Source organism: Lagenorhynchus albirostris, chromosome 1 (assembly GCF_949774975.1).
Source record: "Lagenorhynchus albirostris chromosome 1, mLagAlb1.1, whole genome shotgun sequence".
NCBI lineage: Eukaryota > Metazoa > Chordata > Mammalia > Artiodactyla > Delphinidae > Lagenorhynchus > Lagenorhynchus albirostris.
Genome location: NC_083095.1, coordinates 54,919,215 through 54,933,889, shown reverse-complemented (window position 1 = coordinate 54,933,889; position 14,675 = coordinate 54,919,215). Strand labels below are relative to the sequence as shown.

The 14,675-nt window shown below is 36.9% G+C and overlaps 1 long non-coding RNA gene across 1 annotated transcript in view; it reads right to left on the bottom strand.

Moving 5' to 3' along the window:
• LOC132516854 (uncharacterized) overlaps positions 1 to 14,675 on the bottom strand; it is a 95,445-nt gene that overhangs the window by 52,493 nt on the left and 28,277 nt on the right. The gene's annotated exons all lie outside the window — the stretch shown is intronic.

Genomic DNA, 14,675 nt, shown 5'->3' with positions numbered 1-14,675 from the left:
TAACAAAGGTTATATAAATGTAATCATACAGTATATAACCTTTTGAGATATTTTTCATTAAGAATAATACTCAGCATGGACCTAGAGACTATCATACAGAGTGAAGTAAGTCAGAAAGAGAAAAATAAATACCATATGCTAACACATATATATGGAATCTAAAAATTAAAAAAAAATGGTTCTGAAGAACCTAGGGGCAGGACAGGAATAAAGACGCAGAAATAGAGAATGGACTTGAGGACACGGGGAGGGGGAAGGGTAAGCTGGAACGAAGTGAGAGAGTGGCATGGACATATATACACTACCAAATATAAAATAGATAGCTAGTGGGAAGCAGCCACATAGCACAGGGAGATCAGCTCAGTGCTTTGTGTCCACCTAGAGGGAGGTGGGAGCGAGACGCAAGAGGGAGGAGATATGGGGATGTATGTATATGTATAGCTGATTCACCTTGTTGTACAGCAGAAACTAACACACCATTGTAAGGAAATTACACTCCAATAAAGATGTTAAAAAAAAAGAATAATACTCATGAGATCCACCCAGGTTGTTGCATGTATCAATAGCTTGTTCCTTTTACTGCTGAGTAGTATACCATTGTACGGATGTTCCAGAGTTTGTTTAATTATTCAAGCATTGAAGGACAGTTGGGTGGTTTCTAGTTTTTGCTATTACAAAGAAAACTGCTATGAACACCCATCCATATGTTTTTGTGTGAACATAGGTTTTCATTTCCTTGGGGAAAATGCCCAAAAGACCAATTTCTGGATCATATAATAATGCACATTTACTTTATAAGAAAATTGTCACATTATTTTCCAGAGTGGGTGTGCCATTTTACATTTCTACCAGCAATATATGAGAGATCCACTTTCTCCATATTATTGCCAGCATTTGGTACTACCATTTTTTATTTAGCTGTTCTCATGGTGTATAGGGATATCTCGTGGTCAGATGGATTTCTATGCATTATGTTCCCATTGATAAATTACAGCCTTCTACATATTTCCCAGAGTATATGAGATCCAGCTGTGGTAAAATCAAAGCAGAAACAAAGATTTCATTCTCATGGCTCCTGAGTAGCCCAGGAAATCAATCACCTGCTGTGTTATCAGAGGGGCCTTTCTGCTACAGCAATTCCACTGTGTGTACTTGAGCTCATGCCACATGTCTTAAATGAAAAGGCTTCATTACAATCTACCCATTTGTTTATACTGTCTTCATAATGTGTCACCATGGCATCAGTGAGGTCGCGAAACAAATTTTAATTATAAAAATAATTTAAAATACAGAAGAGCTGACATCCATTTTCTACCTCATATATACATTTATAATGTTCAACACACTGCTCAAAACTCCAGACAAATCCATACAGTAAAAATATTCTTTATAAATCTGTGCTGAAATTCCTCAAAGTTTGATTGTTCAGGGAAGCAGCGTAGGGAATATGAGTTCATCAGCAGTGGTTTTAAATCAGAGAAATAATTAATCTTATTATGGTGAACTCCACTACAGCAGAATGAAAAAGAAAAAAAGACTATGTCATGAAGATAAGGTGATAATGGTATATACCATTTCAAATTGGAAACAACTAAAAAGATATATAGATTTCAAAAAAACATAATAATCAAAATGTCTACCCAGAAGAAAAATCTTCAGTCTGTGAGCTAATATCTGCTTTTCTAACAATGGAGCTTAAAATTTGGCAATATGGATTCCAATATACAGTTTGTTATATAATACATAACAACATCTCATTTGAAACTTGATACCCAAAATCAGTTCAGATTGGGAACAACTTTGTTATTTTTAAAATTATGTGTGTGTATGTGCATCTGTGGATATACAGTCATTACTGATCACATAACTAATCTCAAGTCTCATTTGACACATCACAACTGGCAATTAGGAATTTGATGAAGTTGTATCACCCTGTATCGGCACATCATAAGCAAACAAGGGAAAATTTCAGAAGAACTCCAGGAACATAATGGTTAGAGAATGAGAAATGTGGGGCAGGGTAGAAGGGTGGGAGATAGTTTCAAAGAAGAAGCAAGGAAGAATATGTCTTCAAGGAAGATATGTTCTTTTCTCCAAAGTTGGAAAATATACCCATCCCAAGATGATAGACTCCAAAGGTGTCATATGATGCCATCGTAAGAGCAACCAATGTCAGCCACCTTGCTGTTGTTAGAACCATCAGGCCCACGCTGGGATCTTTTGAATAGTATATAACAGTCTTAAAGAGACAGAATTAAAAATTAAAGCTCAGTCTGCCTCATATATATTTTAATACAAATTCTAAATAGGCACTTTCAGTACATATTCTAAGACACTTGGTTGTTAATTACAAAAGGTGATTTGAGAAGGAACATTTTCCCCTAAAAGAAAAACTAACATACAAGTTTTCATTCTGGATTTTGAAGTAAAAAGAAAATTTCCATCAATGGCTTGGTAGAATTCTACTAATAATGCATCTATGGCAGCATAACACTGTTTCCATCATTTTTCTTCAAGTAGTTGAGTTGACTAGAAGTTTGAGGTTAAGGAGGAGATCTGTATAGATACTAGACCCAAATGTTTCACATTGCTCATTGACAGTGAACTTGAGAGATATACAATATCACTAGGAAGCTGCTTTGTGCACATTTAATCATATCTCCTGATAACTGTGAGAACAAAGTACTCTCTATTTTGGTTTGTTTGGGGGTTTTGTGGAGTGTGCAGAGGGATTCAGTGTGATCATGTGCTCAGACATATTCACATGAGAATTCATGCTTCCCATTTCTGTATTTTTTGCTAATTTGAAGTGATGAGTTTCTATATTTACTTAGTTTTTTCACATAATTATCCTAAACCATAAGTGACACTTTAACCTTTAAAATCAAAATGGTAAGAGATAGATACTGGAAACTTGTATTTAAAGATAGTGGCCAATGTGGCACATAAAAAAGTCTGCAATTAATGTAATTTTTCACTCCACTCAGATAAGATATTAAAAGAACCATAAAACTTTTACGATGATGACTTTATTGGAAAAGAAAAATGGCATTATAGTGATATTTAAAGCATTATCATAGAAGACTACTTTATTACAGATATACATACACATTTAGGCATTGTTCTTTTAGCTGTCCTAGGCTATTGCTCAGCCAAACTAATAAGTCTGAACTGTTTTCTAATTCCTGTGTAAAGATGAAGGTATTGGAAACTTAGCATGAATACTAAAGAAGAAACACACACACTAGGGAAAATGCACCTGTGCATTGCTATTCTCTGTCTGACTCTCTGAGTGCCACCATTAATATTTTTTGTGTCTTTCACAGCTGTCAGAACGTGCTGGCTTCTGCTTTATTCTCAGAGCCTAAACACATCTTTTCAAGCTACATGGTTTGCATGCTAATGCTCAACCAAGGCATATTATTCACTCTAATTTTGATCTTATCAAAGGCAGGACAAGGATTTTAAATACTAGAATCATTCATACTAATTAGGAGAACTATTAAACAGCCAACCTTAGCTTTCTCAAAGACTAAGGCATAAATAAGAAATAGGCCTCAGAATTAAAATGATAGTAATAGCATAGAAAATTTTTAGATGTTCGCATTTATTTATTTTGTGTTTTAAATCCAATTGGGTACTATTTTCAAGTAATCAGAAATCAGAGGATACACCATTTACACAAGGTATGATCATATGGGCTTCAAGCCAATGTTACCTTGGAGATCATTTAGCAAAACTCCCCAATTTCATGAATGAGGAAGCTTAGAAGAAGATAAATTCTACCCAAAGTCATACTGTGAGTTAATGGCAGAGTCAGGGCTTAAAACCATGCTCTTCTGTCTCTCAGCCACATAATATAAGCTAAAATCAAATAGCAGAAAAATGTAAATCACTTTAAAAATTAGAGCACTTAAAAGATATTTTTAAATTGACTTATTCTATATAGAATCTCTATGCCAGCCACAATGATCAAATTTTCTTCCTTATAAGCTTTTTACTCGTGCTTTTATATCATAAGTGATCACATCACCTCTGCCATATCTTACAGTAAGAGTTTTAACCCTTACACCATCAGAAGACCTGTAATTGATCAATGTGCCACTTCTCAAAATATCATGCTATCCTGGTGGGGCCTTTTGCCACTTTATTTACAATAATGATAATCTCAATACTTACAGAGGAATTGCTTTCCACACCAAACACTCCTCAGGAGATATAACTTTACTCACTCAAACAAATATACAGAACATGAATTAGCTCACCATTATTTACATTATTTGGCCCACTTGGAGGCTTACAGCCTGCCCATAGGCCATCTAGGTAAAATACACAGTTGGATTTCTAAGCGCATGGACCTCTACAATCTTGAAACACAAATTAGATAAGGATCAAACCTGAAGGACATGCTGAGCTTGCTGGCTGCTTTAATCATGTATAAGGGTCTACATGTAAAAGAGAAGGAAACATATGAGGTAAAGGATTCCTAAAGAATGTTCAAATTAGTGATTTTATAAGTAGAATATGCTAAATCAATTGTTAATAAGATAGACTGATAAGAGTTTGTGAGTTTTCTACAAAATATGAGAAAAAGTGTATAAGTATTATTAACTGGAGATTTTTTGCAGCTATGAAGACAAATAGGGTAAGCCTTTTAGATTCAAGGTTATTAATTTCTCTTATCTTGTGTTAACTGGAAATTCAGAAGGGCCAGTAAAACATTGCCAGACTGTTAGAAGTAAAAAAAAATAGATGCCTTACATTAGTTAATCGGCAAATAACATGATTTCTGAGGATATGTCACTAATTCATTAGATTGAACTACTTAGAGTTCCATACAAAAAATACAATTGTAGTAGGGAAAAAGAAAACTTAAGAAAGAAGAAAAGAGGAAGGACCTCAAGAAGTAAAATACACACTGGGCCATGATACACTTAAAAGATGTGAGAATTGGGCTTCCCTGGTGGCACAGTGGTTGAGAGTCTGCCTGCCGATGCAGGGAACACCGGTTCGTGCCCCGGTCTGGGAGGATCCCACATGCCGTGGAGCGGCTGGGCCCGTGAGCCATGGCCGCTGGGCCTGCGCGTCCGGAACCTGTGCTCCGCGGCGGCAGACGCCGCGGCGGTGAGAGGCCCGCGTACCACAAAAAAATAAATAAATAAAAATCTTTAAAAAGATGTGAGAATCAAAAAATATCTATTAAGCTTTTGCATCACACATTCACTCATATAATCACTGGTTTTTCACAGTCAATACACTAGGAAAATCAACAGTCTCCTCTCTGTTTCGACCAGGGAAAGAGGGCAATGAGTAGATATCTCCAGTTGGAAGAGAACCATGGCCTAACAATTCAAAGTGCTCTTGTACATTAATCTCTCCCTTCTTAATCATCAAACTAATCTTGTAAAGAATCTCAGAGATACAGAAATGTCAAATGACATAAATACTGTATTATGTAAGTGTCAAGGAGTATACCCTGAACACAAAGACAGATGGGAAAAGGCTTCTGGCCCCAGTTCTATCATATACTTGGGGAACAATCATAAGGATATACTAAGCCGGTTTCCAAGACAGAGTAACAGAGAATAACACACCCTTTGAATGAAATAGTTATTTAAGGATATGGCATTTCCTTTAAGTGATCTAGAAATCAATTAGTTTCAATCTATTTCATTGTAACTGACTACTAAAATGAGGACAGAAGACTCAGTGGTGTCCTCCCTCAAAAAAAAAAAAAATTGACTTGGAGAAACTTAAGATTCTATAAGTGACGTTTTACAAAAACACTTTTTCCCCACATACTGGAACGAGTTTGTTGTGTTACGCAGTGCTATTCATGTATTCCCAGGCACATACCGATGGTTCTGCTCTATAGCACCCACATCCTCCTGGCAAGCAATGAAGTGTTTCTGTTATGACTGTCACCATTGTTTTGACTGTCTTTAACCTGCTTGGCAACTTGAGAATCCTTTTGTCAGGATCTGCACCCATAAAGTGGTCACAGCATGGCCTTTGTTGATAAACTGTTCTCACTTCACTGACAGATATTTTCTGGTGTCTTGAATATAGTGACAGTGATCCCACAGTGACAGCTAACACTGGAAATTTTCTACAGTCCAATTTTAACTATAAGATATAGAAGAAGACCCAGGTGAATTGAATTGACGGGCCATAGGGTACAAATGCAAACTCCTTCCAGGAATGTTTGAGAATATCTAGTTATGTACATCCTTGCCAACATTAGGTACTATGCTATTTTAAAATCTTTGTCAATTGGATTAATTAAAAATAATATCTTTTTATAATTTATCTTTTTTATTATTTAATATTTTCATATCTTAATTTGCCATTTTTGTTTTTCACTTGGTGACTCTCTTCACCTGTTTTTCTATTGAGGACATCGTCTTTTATTCAATTGGAAGAGCACTTTATGTACAGAATATCAACTCTAAAGTTGAGAATATATTAAGGGGTAAATGACCAATATGTCTTTGATCTAAAATACCTGCAATAGGATGGAGAAAATGTTATTCATTAAAATTCCAGAGGAGTTAGTAGTGGAGAAGTATATTTCTCTGCAGTCGTATATTTCTCTGCAGTCTGTACTTGAAGAAAGGTTGCTTTGGAGCTTGAATTTTTGGAAGTTTGAGACATAGAATAGGCATGAGAGAAAGTGGAAAGTTGTGGATATGTGACCTGATTGGAAGCAATCTAAACGTCCAGCAATATAAGGTTGGTTAAGTAAATTATAATATAATCCACGTCGTGAGATGCTATGCAATTGTGGTAGGCAGCTTCTAAAATAGCCCCCAGTGATACCTGGCCCTTTGTATCATCTTTTGTGTCATCCTTGCCCCTTGAGGGCTGTCTGGACCTAATGACTTGTTCTAACCAACAGAATATGGCAAAACTGAGGGGATATTACCTCTGAGACTGGGTTACAAAAAGACTGGCTTCTCTCTTGGTCACCTCTCTTGCTCTCTCACTTCCTCTGATAGAAGCCAGCTGCCATGAGCTGCTCTGTGGAGAAGCCCACATGGCAAGGAACTAAGGGCAGCCTCCAGCCAACAAGTGAGGAACTGAGGTCTCAGACCAATGGCCTACAAGGAACACAATCCCACCAACAAGCATGTGTGTGAGTTTGCAAGCAAATCCTGCCCCAGTTGAGGCTTGTGATTTCTGTAGGCCTAACCCACTTAAATATTCGTTGCTTTAAACACTAAGTGTTGGGGTAATTGGCTAATGCAGCAGCCATTAAAAATGATAATGTGGATGTGTGGCGTCTCCTGATGGTGTGGATATGGGTGTGTGTATATATAGTCTGTCCTGCTGCAACACATGCAAAGCTAAGATCCTAAGGACCTTATAAAAGCTCCCTTTCTCTATCCTTTCTAGTACTTTTCATTTTCCATACTTGTGAATTACCATTTTTCAGGTATTATATAACCCTCTGAACCTTGGGAAGCTCCAATGAGTACACACTAATTTGTTGTAGCTGCTGAACTACCTTATCTTCTTTTGATTCTGCCCCCACACATTCCTTCCCCTTATGTTTGACTCTTGCAATTCTCTTTACTGCCCACTCTGCCTTTTCCTTAAGTCAGTCTTAAGCGCTCATTACAGTTAAGGGGCATTGGAAACACTAGGACTCTATCCATCAGCCCCTTAACACACCTATAGCACAAAGATTATTGACATCCTTAAAGGAAGCTTTGAAGTCCTCCCATCAGCTAATGCCTTCTAAATTATCTCCCCCAAAATCAACTATGGTAAAGATGATTTTAATATTGAGTAATGTTATTTCTTTCTGGTATTCAAAATATTAATAACAATGGTATAAGTGATAACTCTTAGCTCTTTATAATTACAAAATCGCATTTTCCTAGCAGGCCATCTAGGACAATGGTCTTCATTGTGTTGATTTGAAAGCATGTATATGAAACAACAAAGTTGACCTCCATCTCCCACAGAGTCTATTGTGCATCAGATGCCAAAGTAGCCAAAGAGGCTTCACACAAGATCCAAAGAACATTCAACTTCTCAAAAGCATCCCTGGGTAAGAAAAAAATTCTCCTCCAGTAGAATTATCTCACTTCAGCACCTGCTTCTCATATTCTTATTTCCCATGATCTTGGCTGTTTCCCCAGTTTCTGGGTTCATCCTGCAACCACAACTCTGGCTCAGCTGTTCAGCTCTCCACATCTTCTGATGACTCCTATTTTCAATCTTGACCATCCCCGTGATCCTATCTCTCTTGGCTCCCAGCCTCAACCTGATGCCCACTTGGTGCTTTCTGTTTCTGAACACCTTTGAACAACCAGTCCCAGGTAGTAAGGGCATCACACTGGACACATAGGAAGTTAATTAATGGACCTCTAGGAATATTATTAGGTGTAGTCATATTTAGGTCCTGTTAAAGAAAAAAAAAATATTTGACACTTGTTAATTGGTAGGGAAGACTTTAATCAGAACTATTGTGATAGGTGTCAAGCCAATCACAGCAGGGAAGAGATATCTGGCTCCATGCCAAATACAGCAAAGACAGCTGAGGGTCTGTATCCAAGGAGCAGAGTTGGGGGAGATCATGGATAGAGAACTACTAAGAGGAGACTTCAATGGTAGGGGGATTTTTGCTAAACCAACTTAACAGAATTCTTGCTGATGGCAGATCAAGGTAATGAAATATTGAGGGTGGGGGGGATGAGGAATTTGATTAGACAACAAGGATGGGAGACTCCCTCTAAACTGTTGCAGGATACTTGCGAAAACTGGACTCAGCAGGCTGAAAACAGGACCCAAGGACAAGGACTAATCAGAAAGAGTGTTCAGAGAAGCCTGTTTACAGTTTGGTCAAAGAGAGTCTTTGTCAGCCCAAATCAGCATTTGTAAACAGAAGAAGGCAAGAGGGAAGTTAACAGATATTTAATGACTGTCTGATTGTGACACTGTGTTATTATGTGGTACTTTGTTTATATTATCTTATTTAATCCTAATTAATATAAGGAAGGTATTATTAACCTCACCTTACATATGAAGAAACTAAGGCTCAAAGAAATTTGATAATAGACCCTGGGATCAGAAGACCTAGATTAGATGTTGGCTTTTTCTTGTAAACTTTCACTATCTCTAGTGACCTTAAACAAGTCACTTAACCTCTCTCAGTCTCAGCTGATGTTCAAAATGAAGACAATATACATTCCTCTCTGGTCTTTTATCAACTGTTATCTATGTGGGAATTACTACATAACTTGTCTCTCTTAAATTTTGTCTCTAGATTCATATATCCAAATGCCTACTAGATAGATGCTCTTGAAAATAAACGTCCCAAATTGAACTCATTGTCTTACTTCAAAATACCTCTCTGCTTCCTAAATTCTTGACCTCATTAAATGACAGCTGTATCATTTTCCAAGCTAGAAACACAGAGTTATACTCAACTCCAGGCACTCAAGACTCCCATACTAAAACACACACACTTCCATAAGCAGATACGTAATCCTAAGAGAAATATTTCCCAAAGCCATCTTCTCGAGTATGTCTTCATGGTCACTCTGTTCATGCTCTCATGTCCCCTGGGCTGCAAATGACAGTCTCCGGTGACTTCCTAAACCAATAATTACTATCTGCCCCAGTCTGTCCTCTTAAGAGTCATAACTGTCATATCTATTAAAACTGAATCTGATCATGTCACTGTGTTGCTTAAAAACCCTATTAATACTTCACTGCCTACCAGTGCAATCTAAAGTCCTTAGCTAGGCATTCTAGGCCCTTCTCAGTCAGCCTCAACTTCTTGCCTAGCAGCACCCCTAACTGCCCCTCCCCACTGAGCATCCATTCAGAAAACTCTCCCTCTGTATCACCTGTTCCCTCTCTGAAATGCCCATCCCCTAATTTTGTACCTGGTCAAATGCCTTCAAGATCCAGGTAAAATGTTATCTTCCTCCCTGAATTCCTCTGGCATCATCTCCTCATCCTCCTGACATCCACAGCACATTTATCCATGCCTCTAGCATAATGCTTAATCACAAAGGAAGTTAATATCCCATACATCTATTTCTCCCATCAAACTAGATGCTTCATGAATGTAAAGACCATGTATGAGTCACACTTATGTCTCCTGAGCCTTACTTAATCTAAAATATCATTACACCTGCAATACATTTCTTAAGCCACAAAATTACAGAAAATAAAATAGTTCTCTTTGTCCATCATTTAAAATCAAGAAAAACAAAGACAGCTACAATTCAACATGCAATGTTAATTCAAACACGGCAAAGTTCCCATTCATTTAAAATTAAGGAAAAATAAGATCCAAAAACACATGTTCCCTAAGATTAAAATACATTATTGTATAATTATAGGCTACATTTAAAAATTGAAGTGTGTTGGTTCTTTGGGTATTTGATTTCTTTCATTCCATTTACAACTTTTATACCATAAGCCTCCTAAAGTCATTTCCTAAGTAGTTACTAGAATAAAAGAAATTTAATTAAATACTTTAAAGTTTTTTCTTAGGAATATTAAATCATCACTGCCAATGACTGCTCAATATATATTCTGCATTGCTATGATTCTTAGTTAAAAAAATAAATTCTATAATAGAAAAACATTAAACAGTCCTCTGCAATAAAGTAATTCTAAATGATGTAATAGCAACTTATAGATATATAAGCTCATTATTTGCAATATTCTTCATTGTTTTAGTTATCAGAGAGGAGTTACAAATATTATAAACAGTTTGTTTGCAAAATATAATTGCTTTAGGGACTTCCCTGGTGGCGCAGTGGTTAAGAATCTGCCTGCCAATGCAGGGGACACAGATTCGAGCCCTGGTCCAGGAAGATCCCACATGCCATGCAGCAACTAAGCCCATGTGCCACAACTACTGAGCCTGCGCTCTAGAGCCCGCAAGCCTCAACTACTGAGCCCACATGCCACAACTACTGAGCCCACATGCCACAACTACTGAAGCCCACGTGCCTAGAGCCTGTGCTCCGCAACAAGAGAAGCCACTGCAATGAGAAGCCCGTGCACCGCAACGAGGAGTAGCCCCTGCTCACCACAACTAGAGAAAGACCACGTACAGCAACAAAGACCCAACTCAGCTAAAAATAAAATAAATAAATTTTTTAAAATATATATGTAATTGCTTTATTATTATACAATCTGCCCTGTTAAATATTAAATTTTAATTATTAAATAATGTACCTTAAATTATTACATAACCTAAATATTTATACAATCTGTCACTAAATTCTATGATCTTTATGATCCACACTGACTCATCAGAATTACTAAGAACTACAATTCAAACCTGTGCTAATATTTAGAACTTTTTCTGAACAATGTCTTTCAACAGACAGAAACATGTAAATGTTATGCTCACTGTTCTTCACTGTAGAACTCAACATATCTTCTTGTCTCTAAATTACATTTATCAACTACACTATATTGTAAAGAGTAGTTTATTTACATGCTTCCCCAAAAAAACTGAAATGCCATTTTCTCTAGGTAATTTTCCTAATACTGTTCCTCTGGATAATGTGGCCTGGTCAATTTCATTTCTGTGAAAAAAACAAATGGACATTTTATCTACCTTTCAGGTATATTTTGCTTTGTCAGAGACTGCTAGTTACCTACTCAATATCCATTCTCCCCTTCTTCCCCATTAATGGGATTCCAATTTTGTTGGCAGCATCCATGTGCTCAAGAAAAAAAAATAGCACCTATATTTCCCACGACCCTTGCAGATGGGATGGTCATGGGACATAGAACAGGCCAATGCTATGGAAATGGAATTTGTTGTTGAGCCTTCTGGAGAAGCTCCAGAAAAAGGAAATCTAACTCAGCTGATACGGTCATTTTTGTCCTTTGCTCTTGTCCCTTCTTCCTTCTTTAGACCTTGAGAAAAAGTCCAAAAGAATTGCAGACATTTTAGCCCTGACACCAGAGCCACCAAGGCAATACCAGCAACCACACTTCTCATTACGTAAGAAAAAAACAAGCTCCTATCTTGTTTAAGCCACTGTTTTGAGTTTTCTGTTTCACAGTCAAACTGAATCCCCGAGAAATCTGTACTAATACAGTTACTAGAATCACACTGCATACCTATCTACACAAAAGAATGGCACTGCTTGCACACATGGATTTTATTAAATTTTAAGTTTCAGCACTTTAGTAAAAGTCATTAGACAGATCCAATTTTGTCTATAAATGAAAAGCTTTTGAGAGAATAGGTCCCAAAAGAAGAGGACAGTATATAGTAAAGAGGCAAGACAATGAAAGAAAAGGTCAGCATCCTCAAAGACAGATTCCTCCACAATAGAGCACTAGAAAAGGATTAGGCAGAGTCCAACAGAGCTGCTTCTGAAAATAATAGCTATGTTAAAAAAAAAAAAAAGGAAGAAAAGACTATGAACATCATAGCCTTTGAAATGTGTAGGATGTTACAAAAGTAATGATGTGTTCTATATATCTGTTCTTTACATTGTGAATTCATTATTTTGTTTGAAATTCTCAGAACATCAGACATACTCATAAATACCAAGTCATATATAAAAGATTTTGAATTCATTGTCTCTTTCATTGAATATTTTAAATGACTACTCTATGCCAGACACCAACTATTCTAGGCCCTGGAGATAGGGCTGTAAAGGAGACAGTCAAAGCTTTTATTGCTAAGGAGCTTACAGTATGAAGCAGGGGAGGGGAGACAGATGTACACAAGTTAGTGATAAGTGCTGAAGAAGAAAAGAAAAAGGGAAGAGGTGAGAGATGTCAGGAGTTGGTATGATTTGAGATGGGGTAGTGAGGAAACCTCACTGAGATGACATGTAGTAAAGACCTAAAAGGAGAAAGAAGGGACTTCTCTGGTGGTACAGTGGTTAAGAATCCGCCTGCCAATACAGGGGACATGGGTTCGAGCCCTGGTCTGGAAAGATCCCACATGCCACAGAGCAAGTAAGCCCGTGTGCCATAACTACTGAGCCCGCATGCCACAACTACTGAAGCCCGCACCCCTAGAGCCCATGCTCTGCAACGAGAGAAGCCACCACAATGAGAAGCCCACGCACCCAACAAAGAGTAGCCCCTGCTCTCCACAACTAGAGAAAGCCCACGTGCAGCAACAAAGACCCAACACAGCCATAAATAAATAAATTTTAAATTAATAAATAAAATAAAAGGAGTAAGGAAACAACTTATGTTGCTTATTTCCCCTCCCCCACTGGCCTGGAAAGAACATTCCAGGCCAGTGGGGGAGGGGAAATAAGCAAAAGCAAAAGTAGGGAGGTTGGAGTGCTTACTTCACGTGCTGCTCAGAGTAGAGTTGGAGGCCAGTGGGACTAGAGGGGAATAAAGCATTAATTTGAAAACAACGTGATTGTGTAACATCTCAGACAGCACATCCATTTGCTCACATTCATCCACAACATAAAAAACTTACATTTGTGCCTCATAGTTTACAATGATATGGGGGATGGGAGTTCTCGAATGGAACATTTTAGAAAACAATAACAACAACAGAACTCTTGAGATACCACAAGAAAACTGGCTTTCAAATGACTGGTCAGAAGGAACCATATTTTCATATTGTTACCACTTTTTAAAAGGGAATGGCACTCAAGCATTTCTTGCACTTTTTAAATCTCAGGTTTTCAAAAATGTGCTGCCCATATTAAGTACTAGTTTCAAACTTTAGAAGATTTTTATCCTATAATAACACGTAATTTTCTGAAAGAGTATTGCACTTGCGTGAAGAAAATTAAGCACCTGTCTCAATTTAGGAGTATGTCTGAAAGAGTATCCCTTAAAAGGGTTATATTCTTAGGGGTCAGAAATAGTAGATTGAGGTTTGTAATGTGTATCAAAATGGAAATTTTATTTTGATAGATTTTATATCATTCCAATTGCCCCACTGAAATGTGGATATAAGAATGCCAAAATCTGCTGCATTAAAATTTTAAACTCGTTGCTCTAAAATGAATGTATCTTGACTGCCTATGTGCTTGGGGTGAGTCATTTATCCTCTTATTCTCCCACAGAGAATTTGGTATATAACTGATTCACTATGCTGTACAGCAGAAACTAACACAACATTATAAATCAGCTATACTCCAATAAAATTTGTTTTAAAGTATAGAAAATGTTGCTATAAAAAAGTAAAAAAAAATCCACAGTGAAATATATATATATATTAAAAATAATAATAACATAGAGATTGCATATAATACAAGGCATAGGAAACAGAATGGCAAGCCTCAACAGTAATGCTGAAATGTGGAATATAAGAAAACAATGTTTTCAATATTCTGAGGGAAATACATTTTTAATCCACAATGCTATATCAAACAAAACTATTAATCATAGGAAGATGAGATAAAGATATTTTCAGACTTGCAAAAAAGCATAAAAATGTATTTCTCAAACATCCTTTCTGAAGCAGCTGTTGAAGAATTTCTTTATATAAAACAGAAATAAAAAAACAACAAAGGAAGACATGGGACCCAGAAACACAGTCCATCATCAGGATGGCAGCAAAAGAAAGTAATTTCCAATCCACAATTCAGAAATTTTAATTTGAAAAGAGAAAAATACAAAGTTTAAAATGATTCATTCCAAAAAAATAAAAAGCAGTGTTTTGACACAGTTGGAGAAATAAAATCAAATTACCTACT